This window comes from Apodemus sylvaticus, chromosome 16 (genome assembly GCF_947179515.1).
Source record: "Apodemus sylvaticus chromosome 16, mApoSyl1.1, whole genome shotgun sequence".
NCBI lineage: Eukaryota > Metazoa > Chordata > Mammalia > Rodentia > Muridae > Apodemus > Apodemus sylvaticus.
In genome coordinates this window covers 40,564,635-40,577,108 of record NC_067487.1, presented here as the reverse complement: position 1 = coordinate 40,577,108, position 12,474 = coordinate 40,564,635, and the positions used below count along the sequence as shown (strand labels likewise).

The following is a 12,474-nucleotide window of genomic DNA, read 5'->3' as shown; positions in this document are numbered from 1 at the left end:
CTTAGCCAATCCTGTTTCTGCAGGTGGCTTCCCTTTTGATACAGAAATTTCCAAAGTTAATTGCTGAAAAACAGAAAGATTCTCCTGTTCAGAAGTGGTGTCACAGGCCTCTAATCCCCATACTAGACAAAGCAAAGTAAATCTGAGGATAGTCTAGTCTACACAGAAGGAAGAAGGGGTAAAATGGAAGCTGCAGGTGGCCATTGGATTAATTAGTAAAGGAAGCATCACTCCTCAACCATGTTGATTAAACAGAGAGGTTTCCTAAAGTGCTCAAAGTTACTCAGGAGTGCTGGTTCTTTTATGTCCCAGCACACATGAAAACCAGGAGGTCAAATTCTCCTAAGGACTTCCTTTAAGACAAACCAGAAAGAGAAGAGCATCCTCATCTGTGTCCACTCCACCCTCCATATTTTCCCTTGGACCATTTCAATAAGAACACAAATTTCCAGATTTTAACAGCTTTATTAAGAAAGTTGTAAACAAGCAAACAACCACCAGATGGCTGCAAAGACACAACTGCCTTGTGTGTGCCTTTGCTGTAATAGAGGAGCTGACAGAAGGTCCCCTAATTGCAGGTCTTAGCAGGCATCAGGGCTCCTGGGCTCCAAACAGAGTTCTGGGTGCCTTGTTCACTTCTTCTTCTGGCCAAAAGCCCTTTGAAGCCACGCCCAGCATCCTAGGTTCCTGGGACTGTCAGAAGCAGGATCCTGGTCAGGGAAGTCTCCACCATCACAGGTCTCAAGTTCCAGGCCTTTCTCTCTGAACAAGCTTGGTGAGGGCTGGTCTGGCTCTTCTATATCTCTGTCTTGGTTGTTGTTGTACACATCTCCTGGGGACACTTGTGGCTCCCTCTGACTCTCACTGTGGGAGACCTCTATGCCCTTCTTCATGGCACAATTCAATCTTTGGTAATATCGCAGGTAGTCCAAGCTCTCAAATACACAATAGGAGTATAGATCCCATCTGCCATCCAGCCATCCTCAGAGCAGTGGCTTGACTCTCCACAGAAACAACGTGGCTCAGACTTGGAATATCTTGTGCTCAGGGCTGACACGTGCACTTGGCAGGGCATGTTCTGTAGAATCTGATGTATCTTTGACAAAACTGGGAGAGGACTGCATCATCTTCTTGGCTTTATCCATGGAACTTGGTGGACAAGTCCTTGACCCTCTGATTCAGAGAAGACTCTAGTTAGTGGATTGTACTGTATACTTCATGGTCCTTCCCAACCATTACACTGTGGAAAGCTGGGTTTAAACCCCACAATCCTAGCATCTGTTTGCATTGCCTAAGTATGAAAGATTCTGCCCAGTCTGGTGGCAAAATCCTTTCATCCCAGAACCTAAGGGAAAGAAGCAGATCTGGAACAACAGAATCAGAGGCACAGGGATATCTGATCTCAAGGCCAGCTTGTTAGTCAGACCTAGTTTCAGGGCAGCTAGGGCTATACAGGAAAACCTAGGCTTAAAAAACAAAACATGCAAACAAAAAAGGAGTGAAGCTTCTCAACATACGATGCTATCACTCTGGATGCTGTAATGGTATTTAATTATAAAATGAGACGACACATTCCTTGCCCACCATAACTGCAGGACAAACAACCAGCCTGATCATGAGGTCCCTGGCAGAGGCAGCAATCTAATCCTTTGGCAAGGGGGTCAAGCCACACTCTGGAGAATCTGGTCACTGCCTCAGACTCTCTAGAGCAGTCTGGGTCACTCCTGGCATCTCTTCTGCTTCTTCTGACACTCACCAGGTCTGCACAGAGTCTTGCTCAGACGGGCTCTCACTGTTGCTTCAGAGACAATCTCTTCCAGCTAGCTTTCTCAGCGTCTCAACTGAGTTCTCTCTCCACCATAGGCAGCAGACCCACATTTCACACATGTCACACTACCTGAGGGCCACCAGGTCCTTTGGTTCCCCAACCAAGGTGCCCCAATTTCCCCTGAAGAACAAACTCTCAACATGTAATTAATTTGCCAATTAGATTGAAATATATTTAAAACACAAGATCAAGATGCCAATAAGGTAATAACAAAGCCAACTATTACAGTAAACGTTCTGTCCCAATAGTCTAACCTTTAGGTGTATTTACCTCTGATTCCATCTTGGCTCGCTGTATCTCTCCCCCTCCCACTCATGGCTCCTGTGTGCATCTCCCGGTCTCTCTCCCTAGCTCCTCCTCCTCACTCCCTTCCAATCACCAGCCTCTCTTCACCTCAATGTGAATGCATAAGAAATGCAATATCATGGAATTGTCTAGAATTAAACATTATCAACAACTGATTAGAGAGGCAATGGGGAAAGTGCTCATGGGCCAGCAAATCTACTTGGGGTTCCTGTTCTAGAGAGCCAAAGATCAACTAGAATGATCTCTCACTCACTCTCCCTTTCCTGATAGGGGATATATTAGAATGACTTACAAGGATGCAGTCTGCCTTATCCCACAAGAGCTGGATAGGAAGCAAAGTCCAAGAATCCAGGCGTTCTCAGTCCCTGAGGGTGGATGTCGCAGCTGGTCTTCAGTGGAAGATGGAATCACAGACAAGCAAGCTCTAATGCCAGGGAAGTCATAAGACTTGCTAGCTAGGAGAGAGCAAGCAGGCAATGTGAAAACTTTCTTCCTCCATGTGCTTATATAGGCCTCAAGATGAAGGTTTGGCCCAAATTAAAGGTGTGTGTTCCAGATTCAATCTCTGGATTAAAGGTGAGAGTCTTCTGCTGGGTGTGGTCACTCAGGCCTTTAACCAAGCACTATGGGAGTGAATCATGCAGACAGATCTCTGTGAGTAGCCTGGTCTACAAAGTGAGTCCCAGGACAGCCAGTGGTATCACAGACAAACACTGGCCCATAGCAACAACAACAATAACAATCACAATTACAAAGTTATGTGGCTTTCTTGCTCCAGATCCAGATTAAAGGCCTGTGTCTTTCAAGCTCAAAAACATAGGCAATGAATTCAAATCTTCCTACTTCAAAGACACTGATTACTTTCCTCAAATTAAACAAAATCTGTAGTGTGATTCTGTCCCAAGATCCAGATCTCATGTGCCTTGATGCTGACCAAAGTGCTTGGCCATCCAAGTGTGAGTACACAGGAGATGTGATGCAGTGCTGTCATCATGTTGATGCTAAATCATACCTTGATTGCAAACAACATTGTTGATTTTGTTTCTGCGTGTTTTAGTGTTTACTGGAACCAGACTTTGCCAGGGAGACTGTAGTGGGATCCTTTGTAAACCCAGGTTCCAGAAAGAGTGGAGAAAACACGGTACAAAACCCCTGGTGTCTATGTGCCAGTATATAAGAAATGTGATCCAGACCCAATTTCATTTTGTTTTCAGGTCCTCTCTGCTCACCATCGTTTCTAAGTATCTCTGGGCTGTGTTGAATCTCTAAATCCTGAGAACACACTGGAAAGCCGTCAGATTCCTAAGCTTTGTGGGTTGCATGCTTACTGCCTTAGGCAAAAGCATGTTTTCAGCCTGGCAAGTCACCCAAGGCATCTCACCCAAGGCATCTAACCCACACCCCCAGAAGACTACAAATTGGTGTCTGCACCAAATCTCAGTAGCAGCTTTGTTCATTTCTTGTATAAGAAAATTTTCTTGTCTGTGGAAAGCCTTTTTTTCACGGAGTTTTTTCCAATATGTTGACAGGTTTTAGGTGAACCACATATTTTCAACTGTGTCACTTGCAAAGCTCTGTGTTAGGTTTTATTTATCTGTTTGTATTTGTTTTTTAATGCTTATGGTTTCAATCCTGGACCTTGGTAGTGTAGCCAATATCTGGTAAATTGTATAGGGTTTTGTACAATTTTGAGATTACTGTTTAGTAAGAACATATTTCAACTCTTTCCTCTTTCCAAACCATCCCATGCGTATATCTCAGCTCTCCCTTAAATTCCTACACAATTGGTTCTCTAAATGGTATTGCATGCAAATTTTATTTATGCATACATTAATACCCATAACCTTTATATTTTTAAGCTTTCTATCTATTATTTGTGAATTGTACATTTGCACCCTAATCCTACTCACCTTCCCTTTCCTTCATATCCTCCCTCTGCCCTTACAACACCCTCTGCACAAGAAACCAAATTTAAATGCCAATAAAAAAATGAGAACCTATCTTTGTGACAATAAGTTGTGTCATGTTGTGTCACAGAATATACTCTTTTGCCCAAACAGCTTTACTTAAAAATGTTCATTGCAATGGGTCTTTGGTCTGTTGTAAGGCCTCTGGCTTCTACTGGGATCCTACTACGGGATCCTCTCTGGGACTCCCCTCATAAGATTCTAGGCTCTTTCTATGTGTCTTCACAGTTTTAACTATATGCCTGGCATGACACTGTAGCAGGTCTCTATGCACATTTTTAGTTTTTAATGTTATAACTCAAATAATGCTGCATCCTGTTTCTATGTATTTACCTGGTTGGGTTTGGTGCTACAGTTGGTTGGAGGTTTATTTTATCTCTCCAGTGTTAAGCCTCAATGAATGCCTGCCTACCATTTGCATGTCCAATGTTCTGGAGGGTAGAGAGTCAACACACTTCAGAGCTACATAATCACTGAAGCCACTTGCAGCCCTGTTTCTAAAATTACATTGATTGATATAGCCAAAAAAGGATACAATGTTAAAGCCTGAATAAAGAGGGTGTGGAGATCAGATGTGGATGGATTACTGTTCTTCACAAGAAGAATGAAGTTGTATGATCCACAGAAAGATGATTGTGCCTGGAGACGGTCACACCCAATACATGACCAAATCCCCAGATGACAGATATCCAGTGTCTCTCATTTGTGGGCCCTAGGCTTGCTAGATACATAAAATCAAGTTTTCCTCTTATCAAATGTGAGTAGCTGGGTAAAATGTGTAGGAAAAAGTTGGATAATCTTCTCAAGGATAATTGAGAGGTAGGAGGGTAAATAGTGAGAAAGAGAACTCAGAGTTGCATGAAATTAATGACATGCAGCTCCACATCATCAGAATCAGAAAATTGGCAAATATATCTGTTACTTTTCCATGGCTCTGACAAAATAACCTAATCAAAATGGAAGCAACTTATGAGAGAAGCGGCTATTTTGAATTATGTATTCAGCGGTTTATATTCTATGACAGCAGAGAGAATGGCTGAGATTGTGCACATCTTGATCTACCACCAGATGGCAGCACCAGAAGAAGGGAGGGAGAAAAAGACATAAGCACAAAGTCATGTGGGGTGGTTGTATGTCTGTAAAAAGAGACAGAGAACACCTGGAGTCACTTCTTTCTAAAAAGATTACACCTCCTCCCCTTTCCAAAAAAGTTCAACCAACTAGGAACCACACATTCAAATATGAGCCTGTGACAACCACCTTCCTTTAAACAACCACTGAATGAATGAATGAAAAATGGACGGATGAATGAATGAATGAAACAATCTATTTATAAAGAGTGACAAAGCTTCCATGCTGATAGTCTATCAATTAACGTCAAGTTGCATGCATTGAGAGGTTCAGTAGGCACACTGCTACATCTGGGTGTCAAGATCTTTCCTGCAGCTCTCTGAAGACTGAAACACCATCAAGTTCTCAGGTTATCTACAGTTCCTTGCCTAGAAAAAAACCAGAGCACTTTTGGTCATTTTGCTTTTAAGTTCTGATACATGTTTATTTGCTTGGCCCATGCTCTGAAGGTAAGAAAGGTTGAATTTGATAGATTATTTCCAGTGGGATGCAGTCCATCACAGCGGGGTAAACACAGCAGCATAAACACAGCAGCAGGAAGAAGATACAGTTTTTCTCACTGCATGAACACTTAAGAAATATAAGAAGTGGGCCCAGGCTTTCAAACCTCTAAGGCAATTTGAACCTCAGGGGACAGATTCCTGTGTCAAAGACAGAAGGCATGGCAGACTGACACAGAAGCATGATTGTCACGTTGCTCAAAGTTCTTTTTTGTGTTCTGTGACAGGAAGGATACCACTGACTTTACAGCCCAGAGATGTTGATATGAGAGGAATGCACAGGAGGTTCATGGGCTGAACTTACCTTCCTTCCTCCAGAGCCAGGGGTTCTCCTCAAGATCTCCTTTCTGTTTTTTTGGTTTTTGTTTTTTGGGTTTTTTTTTTTTTTTTTTTTTTTTTTTTTTTTTTTTTTTTTTTTTTTTTTTTTTTTGATTTGGTGTTTTCGAGACAGGGTTTCTCTGTATAGCCCTGGCTGTCCTGGAACTCACTCTGTAGACCAGGCTGTCCTGGAACTCAGAAATCAGCCTGCCTCCACCTCCCAGAGTGCTGGGATTACAGGCGTGCCCCACCACTGCCCAGCAAGTTCCCCTTTCTGAATGGCCTGCTGCAGCTCTGCTCTCTGCCTCCTTCTTTCCTCACAGCTTCTTTGATCTCTGCTTGAATGGAGGACATTGCCCTGGGAATTCAAACTCCATGTGAGATCATCAATGTCCTTAGCATCTGTTCTTGCACAGGAGTTCTGCAGTCTCACCTGCTGACCCTCCCACACCTCTCTACTCCTGAGTGAGCTCAGAGCTCCTTCCTCCCTGAGTTATCATACTCAGGAACACTATAGATCTTAGACATCCCAATGCTACAGGAAATTATTATCCAGCTTTGATTTTCTTTAAGAAGCATCTTCTCCTGCACAGTTCATGTGGGAGTCAGGAGATTTTGGAACGACCACAGAATAAATGAACAATTTGAAAAGTGAAAAATTTACATAATGAATTAAATTAGACAATAAACATATCCTAGGTGGTTTTGACTTTATGAAAATTTGTAAATAGTATTTGAGGTGCATGAAACATGTTTCACAAAACTATGCTGATTTGTAAAATGGAGATAACCAGGGTTTGACAAAAACTGGTGTTCCTGAACTTTAATACGCTAATATGTAAAGTTAAATGGGTTATCTGAGGGAAACAACATGAAACTACACAGCATAAATTCAGCTTGCACTTCCTTTGTCTTCATGATCTAAGTGAGAAGTTATTCCATCTCAGAAAGGCTAAATTTTTCATAAAATCAGCCTTTCAAGTTAAAAGCCTTGTGTTAAAAGTTAAGTTAAAGTTAAAAGTGTCTTCTGTAAATGTTAATTCTGTAAAAAACCAATCAATCAGGCCTGGAGGTGGTGGCACATGCCTTTAATCCCAGCACTGGGAGGCAGTGGCAGGCAGATTTCTGAGTTAGAGAACAGACTGCTCTACAGAGTGAGTTCCAGGACAGCCAGGGTTATAAAGAGAAAGCTTGTCAGTCATGCTCATAAAAAGTCAATCCCTTTAATGTAGTCTGAAATATCTAAAGTCTCAGTGTCCTATTCTGATTCAATGTTTGCCTAGACAGTTTTCAGCCCTCTACCCCACCTTCAAATGTCCACACATTGGAGATTTCCTTGGCCTTCAGCATGGTCCAGGTATAGTCACCAAAATAATTAAAGTGACCTAAATTAACAAGAAACATATAGGTTTAAAATTAACTGATGAAATTATGTTTATTAGCATTTCAAGTTTTCCCAGATCATGATCTAACATTCAGGTCAATAGGTGGTTCTGCATTTAAATTTTTGTGCATCTGAGCTTGGTTTTCTTTGACTTGTCAGAGAAATAAGACTGTTCTTTATCTGACCACTAATAAAAAGGGCTTAAAGCTTTTAGTTGGCTCCATTAACATGGTTGTCAATAACTAATTTCTGGGGTTATGATTAAGTCCATCTTTTTTTTTTTTTTAACTTTATTTGTTTGTATGATTGTATGATTTTCTGCTGCATATACATCCACCTACCTGAAGAGGGCATCATATCCCCTTATAGATGGTTGTGAGCCTCCATGTGGTGGCTGGGAATTGAACCCATGACCTCTGGCAGAGCAACCTGTGCTCTTAAACACTGAGCTATCTCACCAGCCCCTATTAAGTCCATCCTTAAATGAATATTAAACTTGTACAAAAATACACTCATCATTTTAATAAAATATTAATCTATTTAATATAGAGTCAATCGTCCATGTAAAAAATCCAAGCTTTCAATAAAAACCTAATGTATCTGATAAAATGTGAGTTTTTGAAAAAGAACAATCATTTAAAAGATACAACAAAATCATTTGAAATGTAAATAGAAAATATATCGAATTAAAAAGAAGATACAACAAAAGGCTCTAACCCTATATTAAAGCAGTTCCTCCAAATAAAAATTCACCTTTTGCTGCACCACTGCAGTCTCAGCGATGTGGCTGCCAACATGGAAACTGAAGAAGGAGACCAGCAATAGATGTGCAGACCTGGAAATGGGGAGCCCGGGAGCCCTCAGCCTTAGACAGACTGACAAATAACTAACTTAAACAGCATCAACATCAAACAACAACAACACCACCACAAGGAATCTGAGACCAAGAGAAACAGTCTTCCCCAGGGAAGAGCTCCCAAAATGATTATCCAAAGCCAAGTGCTCAGCCTTGAAATCATATATACAAGTCACATTATACAGACTAATCAGGGTGTATTTGTATATTAGGAACACACCCACAAACACACCTATGGTAGGATATACCCACACAAACATGCAAAACAACACATGTGTGCTACACATACAGAAAAAGAGGCACATGGAAGGGGATGGAAGGAAAAAGAAAGGCATGGAAATAATGTAATTATATTGTAATTTCCAAAATAACATAATTTAAAAAACCAAACTTTTTGAGCCAGACTTGGGGCTATACACCTTTAATCCAAGCTCACAGCAGGCAGCGGGAGATTCTCTTTAGTGCAAGGGCAGCCTGGTTACATAGCTACTTCCACGACAGCCAGGGCTATGGAGAGAGAACCTATCTCAAAAATAACTAACTAACTCACTCAATAAATAATAAAAACACATTCTTTATAATTCAGTCTCAATCCTCTAACTAAACCCAGTTTTATAAACAAATACTTGGTGCTCTTAAAAGGCAGCATTGTTCGTGGAGAGTCAACTCTTTGAATAAATGTTCCTCCTCTGTATGACACACTGTCCTCTTCCTACAGACTCTGCCTTTTAAACATTGTCCATCATTACAAAACATAAGTATTTTCTCTCATAATGGAGCTTCAAAATCCTGTTTAGATGAAAACTGACATTGTTACCTAAAATGTGTACTAAGGCATGGGACTGTCTGAAAGAGGAAGAAGCAAAAGGTTAACTATGTAACAAAGAAATTCTTAAAGTTTTAAACTTAAACCTGGGGGATGAGTCTTGCAACACTAACTAATGACCAGATTTCAGTGTCTACACCTGGAGAATTACTTAGTTTCTCCTGAGGTTCCTGATCCTGAATCAGAAACTGGGTCTTGGCAGAGATGGGATTGATTCTGCTGTACACACTCAGTCTACTGTGAAGATCCTGTCGGGAAAATACAGCTGCTTTTTTTGTTTGTTTGTTTGTTTGTTTGTTTGTTTTGTTTTTTTGAGACAGAGTTTCTCTGTATAGCTCTGGCTGCTCTGGAAATCACTATGTACACCAAGCTGGCCTTGAACTGAGAAAACTGCCTGTCTTTGCCTCCTGAGTGCTGGGATTACAGGCATGTGCCACCATTGCCCTGCCAGCTCCTTTCTCTTAACTAGTGCAAGTGCCCTGCTGGGTGTTGAATTGCCAGATTAGGTCATCAGGGACTGTCCTCCAAAACCTTGCTTGGGGGAGATGGGGGTACCATGTGCCTCCAGGTCCGGATGCACCCTGGAGTGTGATTGTCCAGTCTCCTGGACTCCTGACTCAGACAGACAAGACCAGGATTTTGCTTCCTGGATTGTTGTTGATCTTACTGCCACCCCCTTCTGGATCCCCATCCATCCATGCACCACCCATCCCCAGATAAGGATGGCTTCAATCTGGAATGGACACTTATCCGGGATGGAGGTTAAATGTTGGGAGCTCCCAGGGTCTCAGAGCTCGGCCAGCTGGTTTTGGGTGGGGCAGATTTCTGTCCTAAGATAGCCACCAATTCCTCTTTGGCTGGGCCTGCAAGATTCTGCAAGTTTTCTTAGCCTAGCGGGTGCATTTTCACATTGCTGCCTGTAAGTAGTTTGCAGGTGCCAGCTTGACCCGGGGAAGCACAGCTAGAAGCTTGCTTTCATCTGGGTGGAGTCTGGACTTGGCTGTGTGTTTTCAGCCAATCCCTGACCATGGTAGACATGCTGCAGAGGAACATTAGTCCCCTAGAAATCCAGGTCCTTTGGGACCATTGCAAGGTTATTCTCAGGGTACCTAGTCCCAAAGTGCTCCTCAGACAGACCAGTACCATCCCCAGTAATCCACCAGACCTCACCCTGCAGTGGCTGAATTTTCTAGAATCTTCTCCATCTGCTCAGCCCTGATCTGCCTTAGGTTTCTTTTTCTTGGCTGCTGACAGGACTTTCATTTCTTTTCTGTGCCAAGGTTCCCTTTTGGATTTTAGCAATGATGCAACTTAAGAAGTTCTCCACCCTGTAATGTCCTTGGGTTTTTTGGGGGACACTTGGAGGGTTGGCAAACCAGGATTGGCTGTTGTAGCTGGCTGGTTTTTTTCAAAATGCAGAGCCAGCTGGCTGCCGCAGGTCTTGCTCTAGCACACCAAGCAGCTAAGCAAGCACAGCTGTCCTAAACTTTGTAATACAGACACTGAAACAGAGAAACTTCAGAGGATGGAAATACACAGGCCTTGGCTCTTTACCTCCTCCTGCTGAGGACTGTGTTTGGCTATGGAGCCCAGTTACCTGTCACTCAGGGTGACAGAGCAGGGAGAGCTACAGAGGCTCAGCCTGTTTCTGTCCCCACCTGGGAAAACCTTCAGCTATGATTTGAGCCTTGCTACCCAGGGGTTATAAGATTTATAAGACAGCAAATGTCAGGCCAGTTAAGGCCACTCAGACAGAGTATGGGAATATTGTTAAATATTCTAAATCATGTGAAATCACAAATGACCTGGGATGATCAAACTCTCTCTCTACTTAACAACACAGGAAGCCTCACCACACCTGTTTCCTGGAATCATGGAGTCAGAAGTAGAAACAGCACTTAGCATGCTGAAGACCAGATATACTTGGATAGTTGGCTCAGACCTGATTTTCCATAAACAAATTCATGCCAAAAGAACACTTTCGTTTGTTTTCCAAATACAGCCCCCCTCCTCAAGACAGGGCTTCTCTTTGTAACCTCCTCAGACCTTCCCAGAGCCCTCCTCTGCAAATTAAGCAGATGGGTTCTTGCTTCTGGGCCAGAAGGCAGGCAACATGCTGCCTGGGTTACTCTGCACTCCTGGTCATATGAGACAGTGATGCCAAAGGCAGGTGGGGTGTCAAGAAACTGTCAGCCTTTGGTCCAGCAAAAGAAGTACTCAAACACATTCAGAACAGAAGAAATGCCTTGATAGATTGTCTTCTGGCAGAAGATTAGAATCTGCAATACACAAATAACTCAGATGTTTTTATCCTTTTAAGTAAACTCTTTCTCTTTATTATTTCTCATTTTCATGTTTATTGGTATTCTACCTGAATGTATGTATATCTATGTACAGCTGTTATATGCCCTGGAATTACATTTACAGACAGCTGTGAGCTGACATGCGTGTGCTAGGAATTGAACCTGGGTCCATGGGAAGCCCTGCTAGGTATCTTCAGATGAACTCTGATCTGCTTAACTACTGAGCCATTTCTCCAGGCCCCAGAATTCAGCACTGCTACTGCTCTTAAGATGAGCTCTGATCTACTTAATGGCTGAGTCATTTCTTCACAATGAAGTGTGTGGTTGGTAGGAAGATGCTTGCAATGAGAGAGAAAGAAGTCAGTCTCAGAGTATCAGACCCTGCATGTCTCCCAGGTGTTGCTCCTGCATCTGATAGAAAGATGAATTACTACATGTTCTTGAGGTAGGAAGACAGCTGGAGAGACTTGGAGAACTAGGTGGCATAATGGGAGGAGAAAGACTTGAGAAGTGACTTGGCACTGGATGATGGAGGATGGAGTAGTCTCATAGCAAATTACTTAATTGCATGAAATTAACTTTGTGCAAACAAATGTCCTCCAACACACAATAATCCTGAAATGAGTTAGTAAATGAATGCATGTGCCCATGAATTGATGAGTGAATGAGAAAGCATCCTGTGGGGAGACTCTATCAGGAGCAATCAGGGTGCATGGCTTGGTGGGTTCAGTGTGCAAATCATCACATCTGGGGTGCTTGGGTGTTTTCTGCAGCTCTCCAAAGACAGAAGTTCCAGCTAGATCAGGATTGTTGCTGTAACTCACACCATGCTGAAAGAATCAGAATCAATGTCAAGCACCATTGGTCATTTTGCTTTCAAGTTCTGAAAAGGGTGGGTTTTCTCCTGCTTCCTCACCTGCCTATAAAAGCAAGAAGAAATGTAGGCTTAGATATTTGAAAACCTGCTTTAGGTATTGTTCTTTAATGCTTCAGCCTCCCTTTTAACCCAGCAACAGCCAGAGTTAGGGGAAAGAAACAATCATACGTAATGGGGG

The 12,474-nt window shown here is 42.4% G+C and overlaps 1 pseudogene; it reads right to left on the bottom strand.

Annotated features, from left to right (window-relative positions):
* Positions 1–454: 454 nt before the first annotated feature.
* The window catches only part of LOC127667031 (uncharacterized), a 175,711-nt pseudogene continuing 163,691 nt past the window's right edge, over positions 455–12,474 (bottom strand).